Raw genomic sequence first — 15219 nt, 5'->3', positions numbered from 1 at the left:
GTGGGATACCCGGGCACTGGTCCATCTGAGCAAACAGGGATCAATTCAGGAAAGTTCTCGGAAGGAAAGGGCCTGTCTGTGGTGATGGAGACTCATGAGTTGAGGGGTCGTTGACAAGGGGTTTCTCTGAGCAGGTGACTCTGGAGCTTTTACCTGGGGGTGATAGCAGTCCACCACATGAGGAAAGGAAGGAAGGGTGTTCCTGGCAGGGGAGTGACCAGTGCATGGACTCTGGGTGGTGGGGAGCTAGTGGGGACCTGCGAGAAGGCCAGCGTGCAGGATACCAGAGCAAGAGTAAGTGAGAAGGGAAGGACTTTCAGTACTAGATACAGTGTCTGCCTTCCAGAAAGCCCGTGGGTGTTAACTGACCAGTCATAGGGATAACTCTCAAAATGGTTTCATCCAAGCAGGCTGTGCAGTTGACCCTGAATTAGAGGAGGGCAACACCACATTTGATGGATCTGACTTCTCTTGGCCCTGAGAGTAAAAACCAAAACCTAGGAGAAATAGTGGAAGAGAAAAAATTATGTTTAACAGAATTACAGAATGTTAGGGCAGGAGGGGACCTTGCGGGCTCTGCCCTTCACCACCTTCACAGTGCAGACCAGGAAGGTGAACCCCAAATGGGCAGGTGTCATACTTGGATTAGCAGGGACTAGCCATCCCATTTCATTGCTATAACTAGGGTTCTAGGGTTCTTCCTAAAATACCACCACACACCATTTCCTTAGAATTTCTAATTTCCACTTGTGGATGAAATGATGACTTTGTTTAATGAATACATATGTACTAGCTCAGAGTTTGTGGAGACTGGATAATGTAGCACATAAGTACATAGCTTCAGCGTCATAGAAGTCTGGTTTTGAATCCTGACAACTGGCCTTGGCAATATACATAAACTCTAAGCTTCAGTTTCCCCATTTGTCTATTGTGGCTAATATTTGTGCTTCCATCAATGGGTTGTAAGGATGGTATCCATCATGCCATGTGTTTTGTGTGCTCCCTGGCATGTTGTTAAGTAACTAAGCCATATTAACCATTATCTTAAAACAATTGAACTCATCAGTGAATGCAATTTTTTATTTTCCCTTTGTAGAAAAAGAAAATGGGGTTTCCCTTTTCATAAAGAAGCAGATGCTTTTGAAATGTTCTGAATTTTTTCCTTCTACCAGGTTGTCCTGTGTGCATGTGAAATTGCTCATTTAGGGCAGTGGCTCTTGCTAGTGATTTATATATCTTGCTAGAAATGGGTATATGGTAACCAAAAAGCAATATTTAAAGACCACAGGTCATGAAATTTAACCACTATGCTGGCTTTAGTTCAGCATTGTTCATGATGGACAGAATTCTAGCTTTGGAGTCACATCGCTGAGTCAGAATGCCTGATAGAGTAAACACCTCATAATGTTGGGCTCTTCCAAATCAGCAACCCAACCTGATAATTCCCATTGATTGTGTGTGTGTGTGTGTGTGTGTGCAAGCACGTGTGCACACACATGCAAGAGAGGGGGGGAGAGAGAGGGAGAGGGAAAGGAAGAGAGAGAGAAGGGTGTGTTGGAGGCAGGTGAAGTCGGACTGAATCCCATTCAGTTATGCAGTCTTTATTTCTCAGGTGGACAAAATGAGCATTATTTTTAGCAATGTAAAATGACCTCCATATCCCCCTATAAAGCCCTATGAAGCCTTGAGTTTGGTGCCATGATTTCTAAAATGAACCATTCATGGCAGTATCTACAGGAACAGCTTAAAGTATCAGGGGGGAACTTCACAAGACAGATGACTACATGGGGAGATTGTATTAGTTAGTAAAAATTGTGCATGGAGTAAACATGGCAGTTACTTTCAATGGTGTAATCTCCATAGTTTCCAACAAGAGGCCGTGCAAATTGCAAAGGAGGGAAAAGAATATATCAGTTTTCCTACGTTGAAGTTACAGATGAGCCACGGAGCTACCATTTGTATTTGCAGGCAATTTCAATCATTCTGCATGCGTGCTTACCCTGGCAACATTTCAAAGCATTATTCCACATTACCGTGGTATTTCATCACGCATCACAAGTCTGACACAGTTCTCTCCTTGGCAAGAAAGTGCTTCAGGCTAAGTTTCAGATTTTTGTCAGTAGGAAAAAAAGAATTGTTACAATCCAGAAATGGCTAGGGAAACATAACTTCAAGTGCTACAAATTTATAAAGGTAAAGCCCCAGGTAGAAACAAAGACCAGGGACAGGCAAGCTTATGTCCCTCTGGGCTCCATGTCTGCTCTGCTGTGTGCAATGATCAGGCACAGAGGGCAGCTGGATCAGCCCCTAAGAGTGTTTCAGTGACCAGTGGATGTCAAGTTCTGATGTTTAAAGTGACCAGGATAATAAAGCTGCACCCTGAATAAGTCACATCAACAACTCTTCTATCTCTGTTGTCTAGGAAGGAGGGTTAGTGGATAATCCACAGATGACCTGGACTATCTGGTCACCTCATTCCACATTTCTCTTTTGCTATGGCCCCAACATGTCTGTGTTCCTCTTCATTTCACTACTCTAAGATCTATTTATCTGGAATTTTGTATTTGACAATTTCCATGCCGGGTGCTGGAAACCACAGTAAACACAGATATGAATCCAGAACTCACAGGTGCCAAACCCAATGAGGTGGTGTCCAAGGTGCTTGGGGAGCACATGAGTGGAGCACTCAAGATTTTGTTGGGGTGAATCTACATCAAACTCTACAGACTACATCATACAATTACAAAAAACAACCTAGTCCTTCTTACACCTGCTCATGCCACTTTCTTAAGCTGTCTGAGGGGCAGGTAAGGACTGGCATATACAAGAACATATCGTAAATTCTACTATTTATTCCCCAAACATCAGTCATTAATCACAGTTTCTGTCATGTCTAGGAACCATTTCTACTGCTATTTATGTTTCTTCAAATCAACTTCCTTTTTCTACCTGAGCACATTTATTGAAAAAGGAAAGATTACATCACTCTTGTAATAGAAAAGCAATATAACATACCATAAATAGAAGGCGTCTACAAAAGTAAATACAGTGAAAAATAAAATGGTGTTATTAAATTTCCTCTGGATTCTGTTGTTTGAGCCTGAGGCCTGTTCTTTTCTGATACAAAACGGGAAATCACCAGGCCTTAGTGTGAAGGGCAAAGACACAGAACTCAACATTCTCCTGCAAGAAGCTCAGGGAAGAGAAAGGGTGTGGAAACTAAATAAGCATTGTGCAATTGTACATTCTTTCACTCACTCTATACTCCCTAAATCAGCCGTGTGCCTGCCGAGGTATGTGTCTGAGCCTCTGAGACTGACCGAGAGCGATCAGGGGAGTGGGAACATAAAGCTGTGAGGAAGGAAGCAAGAACCGTGAAGCATGGCTTGGCAGGCATCCTTCAAGAGTTTAGATTTCATCCTGAAAAAAATAGAAAGCCAGGGAAGCGTGATCTGATTTTCATTTCAGAAAAACCACTCACGTGCAGGGGTGGGAACAAGCAGTGTGAAGCGAGACAGGAAGGAGGGAGGTGCGAGGAAGCTTTGGAGGAAACCAGGGAAGAGGAGATGGTGGCAAAAACTAGACGAGCAGCTCAGGGGAGACAGAGAAGGGAAAATTTGATTGCCTGGATGAGGGATAAAATGGGCACTCCAAAATGGTTTCTAAATAATGCATCCCATAGAAAGAACCAGGTCAGTCCAACCATTCTAATAGAATGTTTCTGGTCAAGAAACCAAAGTCTCTCAACTCAGTCTCTCCACCCTTCCTCATCTCTCTTCCCTCTTCCTATTGGAGGTCTCTAATTAATTGAGATTCTTCAGAAATGGTATCAGCAAATCACATCGGGAAGTCTAGGAAGATCTCAGCTTCTTCCACCATTTCCCATTTGTCTTGGCATTGATTTTAATTGGGGGGCAATTTTTCATTTTGGAGAGATTTGGCAGTGTCTGGAAACAACTGCAGATGTCACAAGTTGGAGGGACGAGTGTGTTACTCTACATCCAGTAGAGACCAGTGCTGCTGCTGAATGTCCCACAATGCATAAGATCACCCCCACAAGCAAGAATTATTTGACCCAGAATGTCAATAGTGCCTAAGGTGGAGAAACTCTGGCAGGACAGTGAGAATGTCTTCAAGTGCTGGGTGAAGTTAGAGAAAGAAGGCCAAGGTGGGGCAGGTGACTATCTCGGGACACTGTTATTTGCATTGAATAACCTGTGTGTTGTTAAAGCAGCATGTGTCGGGGTAGGGGCTGGAAGTGGGGAAGCCTGGCTTCCTCTGGGCATTCCAGGGTTGGAATGAGCAGCTCAATAGAAGTCCCTGCACTCACAGACCCCTGGTACTCTGCTGTAGTTGATTGTAAGGGCAGGAGAGGCATCTTGGTGGTTCTTCATAGGTAGAGCACTGCATTAGTAGGGGCAACACACTCAATCCAGAACCCCGCAGGTGGGTTGAAATTCCAGAAATCTTCACACTGTCTTGACCCATCTCAAAGCCTGTCCAGAAAACAGGCATTTCTGTTTACAGAGGATGGTAGCAATGATTACTTTTTCCTGGAGGAAAATAAGTGCCAGAAAGATAAACACTTTGTAAAGCACTGCATGCCTTTTGCCAGCAAGCTTTGAGTCTATTGGTGAGACATTTATCTCCATTTATCTCACTCCCCCCAAAAAATTATCATTTAATTAATAAACCTAATAGCCTGAAGTCCAAAGATCAATAAGAAATAAAATGCAGGAAGCCAACTCTTATGCATCATGGTATTGAACTGTCTGAGGAAAGCTACGAGTTCTCTCCCTAAAATCAGTGTGCTTCCAGTCTGCCAAGATCCTGGGAGAGGAGCTGATATGTTCCTGAGTATCTGGGGAGTTAGATGCCACATGTAGATATCCTGTTCTGATTCATGAGTGAAGTGAGCATTGAATTTGTCTTGATTTAATGGATGTAGAGTCTGTAGAGGAATGAATTTACTTTCATACAAATGGAGAGCACTATTTTCACTTCTATGGACAGGAGCAAGTCTAGTGTGTGCACAACCACCCAGTAGCTAGCTACATAATAAAAAAAAATGAGGACAAAAAAGCTCTGATTACATATATACCCAGAGTGAGAGACAGTTTTATGCTTCTCTAAGAATTGGGAAGATCTAATAGCCAAAATAAGTCAGATTAGGTAAGAACTAAACACCTCCAACTACAAGTTGGAAAAGTCTGTTTCTCTGTGCATTGCTTCCCTCCACATTTCCTCTCAATTGCTGAAAGGTCTTTGTAAACTTGGTTCAAAGCACAGTGACAGATGTAAATTTTTATCCTAACTTTGGGAGTAAGTGCCCCCCACCCCTGTGGGCTGCATCTTTATTCCTAGGGTCTAGAGTATGAGGGAGCATATAGCTAACCTCATACTCAACTTTACCAGGAAGTTTAGCTAAACATCAGAATATCCATTCAGTGTCGAAAGGATTTTTTTCCCCCCAAAGGAAGGAATTTTGATTCCAGTCCATTATATAAAGAATTATCTATTGGGACCATGTGGAAGAAAAGAAATGTCCTGAATTCAACATCCAGTGTTTGCATCCATGCTGAGGTCAGGGATCAATGTTACACAATGAAAATATGACTAAAATTCATTAGCAGGGCTAAATCCATAACTTTTGCCATGACAAAGACCACTGGGAACCCCTTCCTTTGTGAACTGTTGGGCCAGGGATTATCCCTTACTTGAATTATTTGGAAATGTGTCTTAAGTGTTCATCCAGGGACTATCCAAAATTGGTAATTTGGTACAGGTTGAACTTTAGTTAAAGGTCAAACAGAATTCTTTTGGAAGCCTTAGGGGTTGCTTAAAGGTGAAATAAAAGGCTGAAATGAAAATTGACTTAATCCCTGGTTTATGAACCAAGTAGCACAGCTAAGCAGGCTAACGGGTGTGTTTAGCTCATAAATGCGTCTTGACTTATCCTCCTGAAATGCCTTGTCCCTTCTGTGAAGTGCCATGGTCTTTCTGGCTTGTTAATCATAAGCCTAACAATGTTTGTATTGTCCAAAGATGCACGAGTGCTTTAAAGACTTTTGGCTGCATGTTGGGACCATGGCAGAGGGGATGTGACATAACTTTCTAGATCATTCCAGGTCACAGTGCAGAGAATTGGGCCCAACAGTGCCTTGAAGACCATAAGCATCTTTACCAGGAAGTTTAGCTAACATCAGAATATCCATTCAGTGTCGAAAGGATTTTTTTCCCCCCAAGGGAAGGAATTTTGATTCCAGTCCATTATATAAAGAATTATCTATTGTATTATAATAAGAGGCCCACCATAGAAAATAAAATAGCTATCCCATCTATTTGAACTTCTGGGAGCAATTAGAGGCATTTATAGCCATGTTGAGGTAGCTCTGGCACTCTTAAGGCTATAGCTAAGAAAGTAAATAGCTGAGGAAGATGGATCTTTCCTTATCTCCCCCTATAAATAGAGAAGGAATCAGACACATTCGGTCTAACTCCCAATTGACACATTTGTAGATTGGATTGGTCACTGTAACCACTGAGCTATTTCTTCATCTGTAACAATGATAAATCAACACTAATACCAACAGCTGTCATTTATTGAACTCTTACATGTCAAAACCTAGTCTGAGTACACTTTACATACAGCACATCTCGGTGAATCCTCACCATAGGCTTTTGATACAAGTTTCTGCTATCCCCATTTGAGGACATGAGTGTCTGTAAAATATTGATTAAAAACACCTATTTTGCAGGGAGGCTGAGAACATTCAATAACAGGGCAGGTGAAGGCCACAAGCGCAGCCTGCCTGCCATCTAGCAGTAGTTCTGCAAAGTCCGTTTCATTCCTCTTCCCACAGAGATGGAGTTAGTAACTGTAGGTCCCCATGACCAGACATTTCAGAATCCATGTAGTTGACGGAATGGGAGTCTCCCTACCACTTATCGAACCCCCACATGTTTATTGGAATCCTTCTAAGTGCTGGGGGCACAGTAAGGAACTAAACAGACATGTTCTCTGCTCGCTGAGCTGACGGTCACAGAGCCTGCTGTGCACTTCAGGGCCAGCTGAAATGGAAAGAAAGGAAAGGGAGGAGGCAGGAGGTCCTGAGGGGAGAGGGCATTGACTTGAGGATTTCTGGGTATGGAAGTGAGGTTGACTCAGTATGCCCAGCTGAATATCCCTAGGCCCTTTGTTGAATATTAACATGAATGCATATTGGGATACAATGAATTAATTTATACATGGAAGAAACCAGTGTTTCAGAAAAATTATATTTTCATGAAGTGAAACCACATACACTCTATATGCCTTTCTCACATAACTAAAGACTTATTTATGTTAATGGCAATGGAGTTAATGCAGCACAAAGTATAAATCACCTCAGAACAATATTCTAATTGAAGGCTCCCTGGAAAGCAGGCAGACCACCACCACAAGATGGCTGGTGGAGAAAGCCCAGGCATGACTTATGTTCATAAAGGCTAGATTCTGTTGGCTCCAGCTTTCTGGAGTCTGACTCGGTGTGTCTTTCCAGAACCACCATCCCTCCTTCCTTAACTATATTTACTTTTCTAATAGTCAGTGCTTCCAAAAGCACCCCAGAGTAAGAATGGCACACATGATGCCACCTTTTTTTTTTTTTTCTAGAAAGCTTTTCTTATGTTCAAGCTAATGAGCCAACAGCTAAATGGAAAATGCAAACTTGGATGTGGCTTACCCCTCCCCTGGTTCAAGTTATGGTGATGGCAAGCTATCAGCTTAAACTCAGATCAGTAAAACTAATAGTTCCTACCCTCCTCCCTGGCAACAGTGTAAGGGCAGGTTCACCATCTATTGTATGTGGTAGTCATTTTTAATTATTTGGCATCACATGAAGTACTTCATACAATGGTGAGGTTTCTTGCAAAAGCTGGTTGATTTGTGGGAAGAAGTAGAATAAAAGACTGACAGGAACCTCACATCTATAGTTCAGAGCTATGCATTGTCTTTTAATAGCTGTAGAGAGGATTTAAGGTAAATAAGTAAGTTATATTCTTCCTCACAAGGCCCTTAGGATTGAACCAAAGCCTACTTTGCTATATAACCGGCCTAAAGAACTTCCTATAAAAAACCTATTCTAGGGTTGTCAAATTATGGTACACCTGCCAAATCAGACCTGCTGCTAGTTGCTTCTGAAAAGCAATGTGTATTCAAACATAGCCGTGTCTGTGCACTCTCTGTGGCCACAACAGCAGACCTAATATTTGCAACACAGACTAGGCGGCCTACAGAGACTGAAAAATTTACTATGTGACCTTTTATAGGAAAAAAAAAAATGGTTATCCCTGCCCTATGCTAAAACAGAAAAGTTTAAACAACATACTTCATTAAAAACAGGCTTCAGAAGAGCCAAGGCCATTCCTCTTTGCCCACCTCTGTATCCCCACAGCCTCATGGATAATGTCTCTCAACAAATGACAGGAAGAGGGACAGAGAAAAAGTGTTCAAAATTACCACCACTCTGTTTTCACATTAGGTATGGGAGGAGAAGACTTCTTGGCAGACAGAAGTTTCTCAAATGCAAAGGCTCTGAAGTAGACCAACTGGGAGTTCTTAGAGAACATGGCTGAAGTACAGTCAGTAAGAGAGAGCAGAGAGAGCTGAGGACAGAGAGAGGTTTAGATTTTATTCTGTATGTGCTACAAGGGTCGAAAAGGACATGGACGAGTAGTTGCAGGGTTTACAAATCCCAGTTCTGGAGGGAGAATGCCTGGATTTGTCCATAAAATCTGTTCACTGGCCCAGGTAATCTTTGTGCCCCAGTTTGCTCATCAGTAATGCAGGGAGACACAAGTACCCACCCCACAGGGCTGTGTGGAGATGAAATGAAAAACCATACACCATGTGCTTGGTTCAGTGCTGAGTATGTGATAAGTGTTCAATAAATGTCAGCAATGATTATCAAAGGGATGCTATAAAGACTTGAGTAAAAGCAAGGAGACCATTTAGGAGGTGGTTAGGGTCATCCAGGCAAAAGTAGGTCTTTGTCAAATTTCATGATTTTTTTACTCTAATGAAGCTTCATTATTTCCACACTGTTCCCTGAGCTCCTAGCCTGTGGAATGTCCTATAATGTTATTTATGTCACATCTCTGTCACTGAATCATGAGCCCCTCAAGAAGGCCATCTTGCCACTGTTCTTCCTCATAATCTGCCCGTAGGTCTTTCATCAGCATGTGATGTTGATAATGTGTAGATGTCACCCCCAATGACGAGAATAGCCATGGACATTAGCACACCTCCTAGGAGATTCATGTGGTAGAACAGTGGGAGTAGAAAAGCTGTGGACCTCTGGCCTGAGTGCCTGAGAAACCCAGCCTGGAGAAAAGTCCATCCCCTGCAAAAAGGGAGGGTGCAATCCAGCCCCCGCTGCAAGAATAGCTCCTCAGCATGAGTACGGAGTTTTCAGGCTCATTTAGAGCCTGTGGGTACATGAAAAGAGCTGGACAGGCAGTTCAAATTCATTTTTGAGGTCACAGCGCCAAACTTTGACTGTTAGTTCACAGAACCATTAATGGGGTAATGTGCTCCGTCAGTGCGAAAGGGAATCAAAAAGACTTTAATGGGGCTTCATTATACCCATCTGTCCATCCATCACTTCTTCTTCATTGCTCACCACTTGACTCAAGAAATGGGAACACCCCTTAACTAATTAGATTTATCCTAATCTCCTTTATGCACCATCAATCCTCTCAGAGGCCATCTGTGAGTGTAGAGTTCAGACCTTTAAGAATTATGCTAATCAGTCTTTTTCTAATTTAAACTGTTCATCTGATGACCACAATTTGAAACTTCTTGCTGTGACAAATGGGAATCTATTGTAAGATTTTGTGCTAATTTTAAACACCCTCATCCTCTGAAGTGCCACATAAGGGACCATTTCTGAGAAAATAGGTAAAGAGTGTAGGGCCATGGGGCCAGGCAACCAGTAAGAAAAAGTGTGGGGATGAATTTTAGTGGTTTATAATATTAGCAGGAAATGACTTCCTGCTATTTGTAGAATCAATATTTTTATTTGTAGAATCAAAAGGGAAGGTGCCTAAGCTTCCGTGCCGAGAGCTCACCCCAGCACTGCAGTGGTTTGCACCCAATAGGTGAAGGGGTGCTTTCTGACACAGCACAGTGACATTTTTGCTGGAATCTAACCACCCCCAGTTCCTTAGTAGGTGAACAGAAATCATTAGCTCTGTGTTAGGGGATCCAAGCAGAGTGCTCAGTGGAAAGATTGATATTACATTAATTACTATTTCTGTGAATAAGTAGATGAGTCTAGCTAGAGATTATAGATCAGACTAGGTGTCTCAAATGAAATGTTCCCATGAGTTTCTTGGAGATCTTGTTAAAATCAAGTCTTCAACTCAGCAGGTCAAAGCGGAACCTAAGAGACTGCATTCCTAGCAAGCTCCCGAGTGATGGCAATGCTGAGGGCCTAAAGGCCACCCTCAGTGTAGCCGAAGAGGTGGAGAGACTCTTAGGCTCTTGCCTTTAAGAATTATGCTAATTATGCTAAACACACTCTTAGGCAAGAGCCTAAGATTCTGCATGGTATCTTGGGGTCTTTTATAATGTGCAAGAAAGGAAGAAACAGCGCTTTTTAGACCCTCATGTGGTGTACTCCCCCAATTTGTTTCCAGACCCAGAAATTGAGGCACAGACATGAGGTATTTTGCCTAAACTCATACACTAAAAATGCGAAAGGCGTGGTTGTGAACCAGCAGTCTCTCGTGGGACCAGTGCTCTTGAATTGGCATCGGCAACCTTTCCTTAAAGGGGTCAGGTAGTAGAGGTTGTCCTGGCCTTTCAGTTTCTGTCACACCTACTTAATCTCTGCTGTTGTATGAAGCACAGATTCACAGACAATACACAATGAGTGAACACAACTGTGTTTCTGATGCCCTGTGGACACTGTTAATTTAGCCCTTGAACCACCAACAGGTTCTTGTCCCACAAAGCTACAAAAAGGAATTCACAGACATTTTAGACAAGCAGAAAGAAACAAACTTTAAGAAAGTAAAGTTTATTTAAAGGAAGAAAGTAAGGAGTCCCAGGTACGCTGTATTTGGGAGGGACGAGGAAGCCATTGTGGCCCATGTCCAGGAGTATTTAAACCTTTTTCTCTCTTACCTTAGAGTTTACCTCTAAGGTAAACTTACCTGCCCAAGGTCTTATTCGCTCAACTTGTACTGTTTTGGTTTAGTCCTCCTGGACTTCCTGACCTCATCTCTGGAGTATGTTTTGTTTAGCACCTCTTAGAATTTACTGTCTTTATCTCAGAAGCTTCTTTAACTCTCCCTAAGGCCCTGCCTGCACTGTCCCTGAAGCTGCCTACTTAACCCTAACTTGCCCTGGGACCCATTTCGATTAAAGTTTATTTACCAAAAGAGGCACTGAGCCAAATTTGACCCAAGGACTGTACTTGGCCAACTGTTCCTGGCCAGCATCCTAAACCAGCATTTGTCACATTTTAAAGCAACCCTGTCCAATGTAATATAATACAAGGTGCACATATAATTTTAAACTTTATGGTAGCTACGTTAAAAAAAGAGAGATAAAATTAATTTTAATGCCTAAAGTATTATTTCAACAGGTAATCATCATATTAACAAGATACTGTAATTCTTTTTCTGCAGTAAGGCTTCTAACTCTGATGTGTATTTTATGCTTACAGTACCCATCTCTTCAGACAAGCCCTGTTTCAAGTGCCCAAGAACCACCCGTGGCTAGCAGCTACTGTGTAGATGGGCAGTTTAACAGGCTTATAACTCACCAGGGCTAGTGCCTGAGAGTCTGCATTTCTAACAGACCCCTGGGATGTTGGCCCGTGGTCCATGTCCTGGAAGCAGCAGGAAATACCCCATGATGGGACACAGGGGGAAGTAAGGCACTTTAAAGGTTTTACAGCCCCTTTAAAGACCAGAGGGTGAGAAGGAGTCAGCTACTAAAGTGGGGGGAGAAAATGCTCTAGGTGGGATGTTCAAATGTTTTCAATTAAGTAAGGTAAAGCAGGCAAGTGCTTAGCATTGAGCTCAGCATGGTATCTTGGGGTCTTGTTATATTCTGAAAGTATGGAAGATAAACCACTTTTTAGAGCCCCATATGGTGCTCTCCCCCAAATTGGATTAGTTGCTCCCTTTTCATAGCTCTCCCAGTTGTCCATAATGTCTTCATCATAGTACCTTATATTTTCTGCAGGGGTTGGCTTATTTTCTGGTTGGCCCACCAGGGCTGTAAGTGCTGAGAAGGCATTTTTAGGGCTTATTATGACTCTCTCCGCAGCCTGTACATCATCTGCTGCCATTTGCCACTTGGCAGTGAAGACGGGGCCTTCTAGGATATTTAGACACCATCCCACATATATCTGGGCTGTGGACTCCTTGAAAACTTTACAAATAGGATCTCAGACAAAATATTACAGAAGGGAAGGTGAGAGGTATTTGAAATAGAAAAGACAATGTGTGGTTTCACGTGAGCTCTTAGCAGTCAGGGGAAGGCAGGTTGCGAGCAGAACAGCTAGCCAATGGGTTCATTTTGTTGGGGCACAGCATGTGAAGCTAACAAAGGGCCTTTTCCCTCTGCTTCATGGCATCCTACGCTCCACAACAGGCTGCTGCTCCCTTCCTCTGATACCTGCCTGGCCAGCAGGCTGAATTCAGTGTTTGGGGTGCTTGGGAGCATGAAAGGAAAGGGGAGGTGGTCAAAGGGAGATGTTTCTCTTTCATAGAAATCTGCATCACTGGCCAGACCAGAGATGCTGAAGCTGAGGTCTGTTCCTGGTGGTGAGAGCGGATTGTGGTTAGAATACCGAGCTCTTCTGGTCCTCAGACTTCTGAACCTCCAGCCCCACAGCTCCACTACTAAAGGACATTTTGCCCCCTTATAACAATTCCAGCCCTCTGCATGCATTGTCTAGTCTAGATGCATGCGCCATCTAGTCTAGAAAGAGACACTGCACACAGTTGTCTGGAGGCCTGGTGCTGGCAGCCCACCTGTGTTTGCCTCCAGTCTTGTGCCTCCTTGCACCAGTTCCCAGACCTCTCTGAACTCAGCTTCCTTGTGCATTGAATGGGGATACTATTCACCCTCATGGGGTGATTGTGAGGGTTAAGATAGGTAAAATGCTTACAACAGTGTCTCTACATAGTAGCTGCTCACTCTTACTATTAGAAATTGCTTTCACTTGTACTGGTGCATATTCTCCTTCCATAATCAGAAAAAGCAGGGCTGCCCATGGAGTGATTTCCATGTCACAGTATAGGGAATGACGTGGAGATTAAAGATGTGGAACCAATATGGAACCAAAGGGAGTGATAAATCTCAAGTCCAAATTTTCCAACTGCAAAAAGCACATACCAAATATATAACTTGTACCTAGTCTGTGCTGATGGGCAGCAGAATCCGCAGCAGTGGCCAAGAGGGGGGTATTAACAGAAATAGGAGCCAGTGATGGGGAAAAGTAACATCCCTGATCGAGGTGTGTGGTGGCCTGGATCAGTAGTGTTGTGAATTTGCTAGGCTCCTTGAAGGTATAAGTGTATGTTATGGGATTTAAAGCTGTGACCCATGGATCCCTAAGAGAAGTTTCATACAAAATGCACGTGTTTGTGTGTGCACTTTTCTCAGGAAAGGAGGCATGGCTTTCATCAGATTCTCAAAGGTGCTGACATGCCTAAAAACAAGAACTCCGCTTCTAAAGGAACGTACATGTAATTTGTGAAAATTCTCAGTAATGAGAATTCAAATAATGAGAATGTTTTGAATGTGAGCTTGTGCACATACCACAGATGGATTGAGACTACTGGTCTAGAAGGAGGAAGTTCTGAAGATTCTTCCTCAGTGTCTCAAGGACACTTTTGTACTGTTCTATGTTGGCATTGCCAATGATTTGCTGGGCCAGAGAGTAGTTGACTCTGAACAACTCACTGCTTAAAATTCCTTTTACCTATAAAGTGGGGGTGACAGCTTCTACTTCACAAGATTCCTGGGAGAACTGAATGGTTTTCCTGTCACATGTACCAGATGTAATAGAGCTCCTGTATCTATGTGCTTCCTTCCTTTACCTAGTGGCAAACTTATCGCATTCATTCTAGAAGATGTCCTTGGACAATTATCTTGTTTTTATTTTTAATTCCTTATTTGCATACTTTCCTTCCCTGAGCTAGGTTGTACCACTTTCCAAGAAATATTCTTGCCCCATGCCTGTGGTCTATATGGAGCAAAATGTTCTCTTTTGTTTGCTCATCTATTGTGATATCTTGGGAAAATTTACTTTTCCTTTCTTCTTGGCTTCTAGTCATTAAATTGTGTTATTTGTTGTTTTCTCCTCATGCTTTCATAATTGGCAAGTGATATTTTAGTCCATTATTCTCTTCTGTAAGAGGTAGGAAGAGAACCAAATAATACTGCTGCTTTCTTTCTAAGAAAAGGTAAATTCTGTTTGTTTCCCTTGAAAATTAGAAGCAGGTATTCCCAGCATCACTGTCTGCTCTAAATAAAAAGCAGTTGTATTTCAGCTTGAAAAGAACTTCTACTCTGTACAGGGCACTCAGTCTTATTCTTAATTTAGAAGCATTAAAATGGTCATAGCACTTCAGCCATTTCTGTAAATTGCTATATTGATTCCTTGGCCCTCCTGGAATGATAGGGATATGGGTGATAGGGCTATGGTATGATAGGGCTATGGGTGAAGTCAAGGGCATGGGTTAGGGTGTAAGAAAGGCCTAGTGTGGACTGAACCCCCACCATGTCACAGCTGTCACCTTGCGCACATCTCACAGCTTCTCTGAGCCTTTGAATCTGTAAAGTTGGGAGTTACCATATTAACTTGTTAGTACCATGACAATATAGTACCACAGACTGTGTGTGTGTGTTAAGCGATGGGAAATTGTTGTTTCAGAGTTCTGAAGACAAAAACCTGAGATCAAGGTGTTAGCAAGGTTGGTTCCTTCCAAGGACTGTGAGGGACAATCTGTTTCAAGCCTCTCACCTAGCTTGGGAGGGGTGGTTTGTTGCCAATCTGGCATTCCTTGGCATACAAATCCAGCTCCCTAATCTCTGACTTCATTGTCACCTGATGTTTTCCCTGTGTGCATGGCTGTCCCTGCATCCAAATTTCCCCTTTGTAAAAGAACACCAATATTACTGAATTGGAGTTCCCTCTGATGAAGTTATCTCAC

At 42.7% G+C, this 15219-nt stretch overlaps 1 protein-coding gene and 1 long non-coding RNA gene across 16 annotated transcripts in view; one reads left to right on the top strand and one right to left on the bottom strand.

The window, feature by feature from the left end:
* LOC119230640 (uncharacterized) overlaps window positions 1–15219 on the bottom strand; it is a 587338-nt gene that overhangs the window by 5180 nt on the left and 566939 nt on the right. Inside the window, exon 11 of one of the 5 annotated variants that reach the window (XR_008551839.1) lies at window positions 284–497. The exons of the other annotated variants lie outside the window; for them this stretch is intronic. This is a non-coding gene — a long non-coding RNA (uncharacterized LOC119230640). Of the gene's footprint in view, window positions 1–283; window positions 498–15219 lie in introns of those variants that run through there. 5 annotated transcript variants of the gene reach the window in all.
* The window catches only part of FHIT (fragile histidine triad diadenosine triphosphatase), a 1313834-nt gene that overhangs the window by 1257008 nt on the left and 41607 nt on the right, over window positions 1–15219 (top strand). The gene's annotated exons all lie outside the window — the stretch shown is intronic.

The sequence above is a fragment of the Talpa occidentalis genome, unplaced genomic scaffold, assembly GCF_014898055.3.
Source record: "Talpa occidentalis isolate TD23 unplaced genomic scaffold, MPIMG_talOcc4v2.1 talOcc4.10, whole genome shotgun sequence".
Lineage (NCBI taxonomy): Eukaryota > Metazoa > Chordata > Mammalia > Eulipotyphla > Talpidae > Talpa > Talpa occidentalis.
This window is presented reverse-complemented; position numbering and strand designations above follow the sequence as displayed.